This window comes from Cottoperca gobio, unplaced genomic scaffold (assembly GCF_900634415.1).
Source record: "Cottoperca gobio unplaced genomic scaffold, fCotGob3.1 fCotGob3_259arrow_ctg1, whole genome shotgun sequence".
NCBI lineage: Eukaryota > Metazoa > Chordata > Actinopteri > Perciformes > Bovichtidae > Cottoperca > Cottoperca gobio.
The window spans coordinates 107,914-119,505 of NW_021166878.1; positions in this window are offsets into that span (position 1 = coordinate 107,914).

Sequence of the window (11,592 nt, forward strand, 5' to 3'; positions counted from 1 at the left end):
CTACACCGTGCATTCCTCACACTACACATGTCCATCAAAACAAAGAAGAGAATAGAAAGTCATTTAAATTTACTCCCGGGACTTCATCCCACTTGACCCATCTGTAATACCACATTGTAAATATGGTCCATCAGTACGGAAGTTCATAACCAATATTACATTTAAACATGAAATCACATTTTTTTATTTGTGTGCACATGCACAAAATATCCAAAAGTTATAAATTAATTAATTGTAAAGATTTTTTCAAGTTAAACATTGGTCGTGGAGCATATGTGATATAATAAATAAATATTAATGTTAAAGCATTTTAACACATGCAGTCCCATTACATATTATTCAAACAACAGTTCCTGGTGTGAGCTGAGCAGATTAGTTTAATAACGTTGGATGTGTTGTACAGTATACCAGCTACAGAAATAGTTCAACATGAAACGGAGACGTTTGGGCTTCTCAGGTCTGCAGAAAGCTCATTACTGTAATCAGCTTAGTCTGTCGGAGACGACTGAGCATGTGTGGTATGTGAGGTCCGCCATGGAAACACAGAGAATACACACTAACAAAGGATCATACGAGAATTTAAAAGAAGTTATTATAAGTTTCTCTGTCTGCTTTTTATCAGGAATCAATCTGCTTCGCTACAGGTGAACAGGGTCATACATGTTGTACACACTACAGGTGAACAGAGTCATACATGTTGTACACACTACAGGTGAACAGGGTCATACATGTTGTACACACTACAGGTGAACAGAGTCATACATGTTGTACACACTACAGGTGAACAGGGTCATACATGTTGTACACACTACAGGTGAACAGGGTCATACATGTTGTACACACTACAGGTGAACAGGGTCATACATGTTGTACACACTACAGGTGAACAGAGTCATACATGTTGTACACACTACAGGTGAACAGGGTCATACATGTTGTACACACTACAGGTGAACAGGGTCATACATGTTGTACACACTACAGGTGAACAGAGTCATACATGTTGTACACACTACAGGTGACAGAGTCATACATGTTGTACACACTACAGGTGAACAGGGTCATACATGTTGTACACACTACAGGTGAACAGAGTCATACATGTTGTACACACTACAGGTGAACAGAGTCATACATGTTGTACACACTACAGGTGAACAGAGTCATACATGTTGTACACACTACAGGTGAACAGAGTCATACATGTTGTACACACTACAGGTGAACAGGGTCATACATGTTGTACACACTACAGGTGAACATACATGTTGTACACACTACAGGTGAACAGGGTCATACATGTTGTACACACTACAGGTGAACAGAGTCATACATGTTGTACACACTACAGGTGAACAGGGTCATACATGTTGTACACACTACAGGTGAACATACATGTTGTACACACTACAGGTGAACAGGGTCATACATGTTGTACACACTACAGGTGAACAGAGTCATACATGTTGTACACACTACAGGTGAACAGGGTCATACATGTTGTACACACTACAGGTGAACAGAGTCATACATGTTGTACACACTACAGGTGAACAGAGTCATACATGTTGTACACACTACAGGTGAACAGGGTCATACATGTTGTACACACTACAGGTGAACAGAGTCATACATGTTGTACACACTACAGGTGAACAGGGTCATACATGTTGTACACACTACAGGTGAACATACATGTTGTACACACTACAGGTGAACAGGGTCATACATGTTGTACACACTACAGGTGAACAGAGTCATACATGTTGTACACACTACAGGTGAACAGGGTCATACATGTTGTACACACTACAGGTGAACAGAGTCATACATGTTGTACACACTACAGGTGAACAGAGTCATACATGTTGTACACACTACAGGTGAACAGAGTCATACATGTTGTACACACTACAGGTGAACAGAGTCATACATGTTGTACACACTACAGGTGAACAGGGTCATACATGTTGTACACACTACAGGTGAACATACATGTTGTACACACTACAGGTGAACAGGGTCATACATGTTGTACACACTACAGGTGAACAGAGTCATACATGTTGTACACACTACAGGTGAACAGGGTCATACATGTTGTACACACTACAGGTGAACATACATGTTGTACACACTACAGGTGAACAGGGTCATACATGTTGTACACACTACAGGTGAACAGAGTCATACATGTTGTACACACTACAGGTGAACAGGGTCATACATGTTGTACACACTACAGGTGAACAGAGTCATACATGTTGTACACACTACAGGTGAACAGAGTCATACATGTTGTACACACTACAGGTGAACAGGGTCATACATGTTGTACACACTACAGGTGAACAGAGTCATACATGTTGTACACACTACAGGTGAACAGGGTCATACATGTTGTACACACTACAGGTGAACAGGGTCATACATGTTGTACACACTACAGGTGAACATACATGTTGTACACACTACAGGTGAACAGGGTCATACATGTTGTACACACTACAGGTGAACAGAGTCATACATGTTGTACACACTACAGGTGAACAGGGTCATACATGTTGTACACACTACAGGTGAACAGAGTCATACATGTTGTACACACATATCATGAAGCTTCCCCACTTCATGACTCACATCAACACAACTTTATATTACAAGTGTTTAATATGTACATGAGGCGTTATGTAATGTAGCTGTTACACACACACACTCTCATGTGATTCTGATGTATTTGGATCTGATTATCATTAAAAAGTATTTTCCTGTAGTTTCTCTCCTGAAGAGGAAACGATTTGCTGCTGTGTGTGTGTGTGTGTGTGTGAAAATGTTCGACCAGCTGATATCAAGAGGAAAGTAAATTAAAAAACAAATGTTCACTTTACAAACTTTTCTGTCGTCAAAAATCAATGACAAACGAGCTCAATCATAAATCCACACACACACACACACACACACACACACACACACACACACACACACACACACACACACACACACACACACACACACACACACACACACACACACACACACACCAGAATAAGTCTGTCTCCAGGGCAGGGCTTAGTGACGGCTCTGTCACGAGCAGCTAAAGGAGAATATAAATGTATGTTGTATAAAGGGACGAGCACAGAGAATAATACTTTGTGCCACAGATTCTGAATCTTTTCCTGAGAATTCAAAGTAAAATTCAAAGTATTTCACATAAACATTCTGTTGTAATCTACTTATTATTTCCATTCTTCAGAGATCCTCACTTCCCCCTGAAGCACCGGCTCTCTGCTTCTTTAAGGTCTCAGTGTCGACCTGACGGCAGCGCCTGGTCCTCTCAGGGAAAGACTTTGTGATTAACGTGGCGTTCCCTCTCCACGTCTCCAGCTCTTTTACTTGTGAAGGAGTATTATCGCATCAGAAACAGCAGAAAACAATAAAACATCTTCTGGAGACAGTGACACAGTCACATGGGAGCTTAGAGTGTTTAAAGTCTGCTCATATGAGGGACGGGCGGCACATCTGATCCTCCACGCTGACACGACAATCAGTGAATAATCTCTGCAGGATTAAAAACAAGGCTTTTATCTCCGAGCCTCAGCTGACCTCGACACAAGACGTCTGCACCTCACCTACAGAAGCCATGAGCAGAGTTTACATTACATAACCTCCTGTTGTACTTCGATCACTGTAACACCGGGTGCATGTGCACACACCTCACTTACAGTTGTTCATACATGGAGACATGCCCAGATGCCAACAAGCCACAAAGATTCAACACGAAAGCAGCCGCCATGATGCACGGCCATGGCGGCTGCACGGCCATGGCGGCTGCACGGCCATGGCGGCTGCACACCCAAACAGAAGCTCATCAAAACACCAGTGAAGAAGCGCCAGGATGTGAAAAGTGTCTTGAACGGGATAAAAAGTCAGTTTATGAAGCTCCTGGTGCTCACAGGGGATGTGTCATCAATTACACACACACACACACAAGTTTCTAATATTGTTTGATTGAGTTAAATTCCTCGTGTCGGCTGTGAGCTCATCAACAGATTCATTTAGGAAACGAGGGGGATGATTTGATTCCTCCAGACTTCCTCGCTCCCCCTCCAGGTTATTAGCCCATTCAAAGCTTCCTGTCCCTCAAAAAGGACCCGGGGGGGGTGTACACTTTAAAGTTATACAACATTTGATTTGAAGTGATGGTGTTATTGGCCTGTAAACCCACAGCGCTCGTGGTCAAAGTGCTCCCTCACCTGATGGCTCTCTGAGATACGACTGCGAGAGCAAAGCTCGTCACCTTCAGAGTAAAGTCGTGTAAGCAGCGTCACATCTCAAAGTCCTTGAGCTGCAACACCGTTAGTCACTGAACAGTGTGTAATAAAGGTGTTAAAGAGCGTAAGCTTCTCCATGGAAAGTAAAGACGTCGACATATATCGTGTGTACGTTATCAGAGAAGTGCGATGAAGCATGAGATCAGTGAGGTCAGCCGAACGATGACGTCTGGTCACCGTGCACGTAGGCCGAGGGAAGTGAGGCGAAATGTCAGCGGCGACTTTAACATGACCCAACTGTATATTTAATATCCATATTGTAAGACTTCCCTCCCTGCAGTAATACTCCGTATACTAACACGTGTGCAGCACAGCTTTAACACGTTCACAGGACATCCTTCTGTTGTCTAACTAAAGGGTTAAACAGAGTGTCTGAAACACTCTGCCCGAGGATCCCTGAGCGTCTGACTCTCACAGCAAACGAGGTACTTTCCTGCAGAATTTCCAGACTTTTGATCAAATGAACCATCATGCTTCATAACTTGATCCAATTATGGTTATGAATGTAAAAGTGATCAGCTGTGCAGGGTTGGATTAGATTAACTGTGGTCAAAAACATCCTGTGTAAAGTCCCAGAACATTCCCAAACATTTAGCAATGTTGGAAATTAAATGACTTCCTGAAATCAAATCTGAGGTCTTACACAACTAATCTTCTTATCTGAAACGGGTAATCTGATCAACGTTAAAGACGTGACTTCTTATATCATACTTCATGTTGAGCAAGAGCATGGCATAAATACTTACGTTCTTAATGTGTGTTTTACACATAACATCGGGAGAAGAATGTACGTCTGGTAAAACATTTTAAAGTATGGAACTTATTACAGGAACAAATAGGAATCTCCTTCCATTTAAACAGAACTAAATATTCTTTCATTTCATAAATGGAACTTTATTCTCCATATATGTCGAACTGTATGCTTCACCTGAAGTCGGTGCAATTTAATCATTTAATGAAATTACAGAAACAAGCCATTGACTGTTCTGTACTGTATAGAACTATACAGTACAGAACAGAACTGTACTGTACTGTTCTGTACAGTACTGTACAGAACAGTACAGTACAGTACAGAACAGAACAGTACAGTACTGTTCTGTACAGTACTGTACAGAACAGTACTGTATAGAACAGTACTGTTCTGTATTGTAGAGTACAGTACTGTACAGAACAGTACAGTACAGAACAGTACAGTACTGTTCTGTACTCTACTGTATAGTTCTATACAGTAGAGTACAGAACAGTACTGTATAGAACAGTACTGTTCTGTATTGTAGAGTACAGTACTGTACAGAACAGTACAGTACTGTTCTGTACTCTACTGTATAGTTCTATACAGTAGAGTACAGAACAGTACAGTACTGTTCTGTTCTGTACAGTACTGTTCTGTACTGTTCTGTACTGTTCTGTACAATACAGAACAGTACAGTACAGTACAGTACAGTACAGTACAGTACTGTACAGTACAGTACTGTACTGTTCTGTATTGTAGAGTACAGTACAGTACTGTACAGTACAGTACAGTACTGTACTGTTCTGTATTGTAGAGTACAGTACTGTACAGAACAGAACAGTACAGTACTGTTCTGTACTCTACTGTATAGTTCTATACAGTAGAGTACAGAACAGTACAGTACAGTACTGTTCTGTTCTGTACAGTACTGTTCTGTACTGTTCTGTACAATACAGAACAGTACAGTACAGTACAGTACAGTACAGTACAGTACAGTACAGTACTGTACTGTTCTGTATTGTAGAGTACAGTACTGTACAGAACAGTACTGTTCTGTACTCTACTGTATAGTTCTATACAGTAGAGTACAGAACAGTACAGTACAGTACTGTACTGTATAGTACTATACAGTAGAGTACAGAACAGTACTGTATAGTACTATACAGTACTGTACAGTACTGTATAGTACTATACAGTAGAGTACAGAACAGTACTGTACAGAACAGAACAGTACTGTACTGTACTGTTCTGTATTGTAGAGTACAGTACTGTACAGAACAGTACTGTTCTGTACTCTACTGTATAGTTCTATACAGTAGAGTACAGAACAGTACAGTACTGTACAGTACAGTACAGTACTGTACAGTACAGTACTGTACTGTACTGTATAGTTCTATACAGTAGAGTACAGAACAGTACAGTACAGTACTGTACTGTATAGTACTATACAGTAGAGTACAGAACAGTACTGTATAGTACTATACAGTACAGTACAGTACAGTACTGTATAGTACTATACAGTAGAGTACAGAACAGTACTGTACAGTACTGTACTGTTCTGTACAGTACTGTTCTGTACAGTACTGTACTGTTCTGTACTGTTCTGTACAATACAGAACAGTACAGTACTGTACAGTACAGTACAGTACAGTACAGTACTGTACAGTACTGTACTGTTCTGTATTGTAGAGTACAGTACTGTACAGAACAGAACAGTACAGTACTGTACTGTTCTGTACAGTACTGTACTGTTCTGTACTGTTCTGTACAATACAGAACAGTACAGTACTGTTCTGTACAGTACTGTTCTGTACAGTACTGTACTGTTCTGTACTGTTCTGTACAATACAGAACAGTACAGTACTGTACAGTACAGTACAGTACAGTACAGTACTGTACAGTACTGTACTGTTCTGTATTGTAGAGTACAGTACTGTACAGAACAGAACAGTACAGTACAGTACTGTTCTGTACTCTACTGTATAGTTCTATACAGTAGAGTACAGAACAGTACAGTACAGTACTGTACTGTATAGTACTATACAGTAGAGTACAGAACAGTACTGTATAGTACTATACAGTAGAGTACAGAACAGTACTGTACAGAACAGAACAGAACAGTACAGTACTGTACTGTACTGTTCTGTACTCTACTGTATAGAACTATACAGTACAGTACTGTATAGTTCTATACAGTACTGTACTGTATAGAACTATACAGTACTGTACTGTATAGTTCTATACAGTAGAGTACAGAACAGTACAGTACAGTACTGTACTGTATAGTACTATACAGTAGAGTACAGAACAGTACTGTATAGTACTATACAGTAGAGTACAGAACAGTACTGTACAGAACAGAACAGAACAGTACAGTACTGTACTGTACTGTTCTGTACTCTACTGTATAGAACTATACAGTACAGTACTGTATAGTTCTATACAGTAGAGTACAGAACAGTACAGAACAGTACAGTACTGTATAGTTCTATACAGTAGAGTACAGAACAGTACAGTACTGTACTGTTCTGTACAGTACTGTTCTGTACAGTACTGTACTGTTCTGTATTGTACAGAACAGTACAGTACTGTACTGTTCTGTACTGTTCTGTACTGTTCTGTACAGTACTGTACTGTTCTGTATTGTACAGAACAGTACAGTACTGTACTGTTCTGTACTGTTCTGTATTGTACAGAACAGTACAGAACAGTACAGTTCTGTACAGCTGCTTTTACTCTTCCAGTGTTTGGAACACGTTGTTACGGAGAGAAAACACCAGCAGGCTGAGAGAACAAGCTCCAGATGAGATGATAACAATAATAATGAGTCACAAACGCCTTACAGCCACTCTCATTTCTCAAAGGTCCATCTGATACATGAGCGGCCAATCACAAGACAGCGCTGTAACTGTTGCCGTAACGACTGGCTCTGTCCCCGTTACAGTGGATGATCAATTATTATCCCCGACGTTGTTTCTGACAGGTAAATGTATAGCTCGCAGCGGGAGGTCCACACAACTCCACCTGACACGAGTAATGGTTAATGACGCAGGAACATAAACTCACAACAGAGACATGACATCACGCTTCATTTACATATTTAAATGTAAACAGTGTTGATGCGAGTCATGAAGTTTCATGTTAGTGACATGTTTGAGCCTGAAAAGACACTTTAAATGAACTTTATACACCTGGGTCAGACAGGTGTGCTGTCCCCACAGGCGCCCCCCCCTTCAACAACACAGACTCCAATCAAGTCAAAATAAAAGCTTTAATTCCTGCAGTCCAGCTTTAAAGGAGCTCAACATGTCAACACACCAGTGTTCTTAACTCTTTATACTTCATTAATATTATTAATCTTTAACTTTATATATCTGTGATTAACTGCATTTTATATACCTCGCTGGACTTTAACGGTCATGTGCAGATCCAGCAGCGATAAGAAGTCTTATCTGCAGGATGTGCGGCTGGTCAGAGCATCACAGCCCGGCTCGCACGGCGCCTCGTGCAACACTCGCACAGGAAACACTGATCTGACCAGACAGCAGCAGTCGATCCACACACACACACACACACACACACACACACACACACACACACACACACACACACACACACACACACACACACACACACACACACATTATATAATCCTGCATGTTACTAATTAACAGGCTATCATATCAGGAGCATGCTGACACACACAGCGAGTAACAACCGTCACCCACGAACATTTCTATTACCAAACTGGAATGGCACGATGGTGCGTTCAGGTGCTCCTTGGATCTAATCTGCTGAGTTGGGAAGACGTTCTCCCAACCTTCCTGAACTTTGAAGTGCTTAAAGGGTCTGTGCAGTGAGAAAGGGAAAGTCTTGTGTTTCCGCTTTAACACGTAGTTAACTGAATTATCTCTGGCAGTACTGAGAAGACAAGAGGTCTGTGAGCAGATCATGGATGTTAAAGGTCACATGGCACATGATGAGCCATACAGTACTGAATGTGTATGTTCCGCTCCAGTGTGCAGCAGACAGGAAGTACTGTTCAGTGCTCTTAATGTTAAACACTGCAGCCCAGTGCTGTCGCGTGAAACTCCCTGAAGCTTCTCCAGCTCCGACAAACAGGATTCAGAAGTCATGAGAGTGACGTCAAGGAGTTTCAACAAAGTCAGCCGGATTAAAGGCTGTCCCGCAGCTGGATTACGTCTTTATTCGCTATGTTTAAGTACCGCCAACACAAACTGCTGCTGTAGTTTCACATAATGTCAGAAGACTGTGACAAAGGTCCATCCCAGTTCCTCACAATCCAAGGTCTTTCTGTCACTTCCATGAGATACAGAAGAGCAGCAAATCTCACAGCATTTCAAAAATGACTTCCTTTTCTTTGGATCGACGAGTCGTTGCAGCAGTTTTTCACAATAAAAGCTCAGAGGGAACATCTGATATCTTATCACAAATGATTCATTGACTTTAGGGATTAAATGTTTGCTTTCGTTTCACTTCCTTGTTGAGCGACATTCCTGCAAATGTACAAAACAAAATAAGATTTACAATAAAGTTCTTTTCATTTCTCCCGTCCAGGAAAGTTTCCTGTGAGCATTTTAAACGTCCGTAATAAATCTGCACTAAACTGGAATACAATCCATCTGAGCTCCAGCCAGTTAGAATAATCTCAACGACCAACCATCATTTTCCTCATCGATTAATCTGCAGAAAGACTTGCTGCTTCTCTGTGTATTAAAGTGAGTAACCCTTTACAGACTGCAGCTGGGACGGACATGATCTCCCAATACAGAACCACTGTTTCAGTACAGAAAGGTGCACATCCCGTGCTACATGTGGGCCAGACGGATCAGAAGATTCAAAGGGAGAGTGTCGCGTAAATAACGCATCTTTAAAATCTTCATGTCGTTTTTCATCATCGTCAGATGTGTCTTAAAACTGGATGAAGATCCAGCTGACGCTGCTCCCATGGCAGGAGAGAGGAAACGTTACCTTCAGGGACATGTTGGCGTCGTCCGTTCCCTGATATTCACCACACTGTAAAATAGTGCTGGAACACAAACGAGCAGCCACAGAAGACTTTCCGTTTGTCCTCTAGGTACGGTCTGATTTACACGTGTGGCCTTCCTTATCTGTTAGAACACATGTGGGCATGGAGGAGCCCCCACTCAGAGGGGACGAGGGACAACACCCATCCATACGTTACACTCAAATCACTCAGAACACTTGTAGCGCGCGCTTCTGGGAAAACTGAACGAGAGTCACACTTGGGATAATATAGTATATAGTATATATATTTATTTGATTTAAAATAATCTGAACATCCTTCGTGGTGATTGTTGACATTTATTGTACGTTTTTATCTTCATTTTGTATTAAGTACTTTTATTGTTTTTTATTTAGTCTAAATTAAACAACTGTTACTGTATTAGTATGCAACAACTACAGTTCCCAGAATGCTTTGCTGACAAACGTTATCCAATACAGTCCCAGATACCTATTTACGCTGCACAATGTCCGAGATTACATAAATGAACACTCGTGCATGTACACAGAGCTGAGCTTCACTTGTAGAGCACTTTCTGAAGTTCAGGTTTCTACAGCTGGATAATAACGTTTGCAGCACAGTTTACAGATGTTTACATGTTGTAATGTAGGTATATAGACGCATGCATGAGGAGTGTTTATGTATGTAGGTGATGAATATTTGTATCAATATGTGTATAAAATACAAATAATACATGTACCTAATGTTTTAATGCGATAGCAGTCAGCTCATCACAGGATTATTCATCTTGTTTTACAGATTAACATCATTTAGTGTCCTGGAAACACCTTTTTATTCTGCGGTCCTTTCATGTGAATCACAATGAGCTGAAAGTGTTCCATGTTCTACCTGGGATCTCTTGTGATGAGCTGAAAGTGTTCCATGTTCTACCTGGGATCTCTTGTGATGAGCTGAAAGTGTTCCATGTTCTACCTGGGATCTCTTGTGATGAGCTGAAAGTGTTCCATGTTCTACCTGGGATCTCTTGTGATGAGCTGAAAGTGTTCCATGTTCTACCTGGGATCTCTTGTGATGAGCTGAAAGTGTTCCATGTTCTACCTGGGATCTCTTGTGAACACTTACTTTACTTCTCATTCATCCTTCATCAGAGTAAACATGTGTTTGTGGACTTTAAGAACATCTCGTGCTCATTTGTGATGTTTAAACTGAATCATTTACAGAATGAACGAAATAAAACAGTCCAACACTCATGCTTCTTCTTCTTCACTTTAACTAATGAAGGCTCACCTGTGCACGAGCCATAGCTTCACATTACAACATGAATCCTTCTTACCTCTCAGGTGAATAAACCGCCTGCAGGTGCTTCTGAAGCTGCTTTAAACGCCTCGTGGGGACAGAGTCCTCGAGCGTAGACCCACACCGGGACCGGGACCGGGACCGAGCAGCTCGATGCAGCCGGTAGTCCGCGTGAACTCCCTGTGAAGGAGCACGAGCTGATGTTTGTTGGCGTGCTGTCTGCG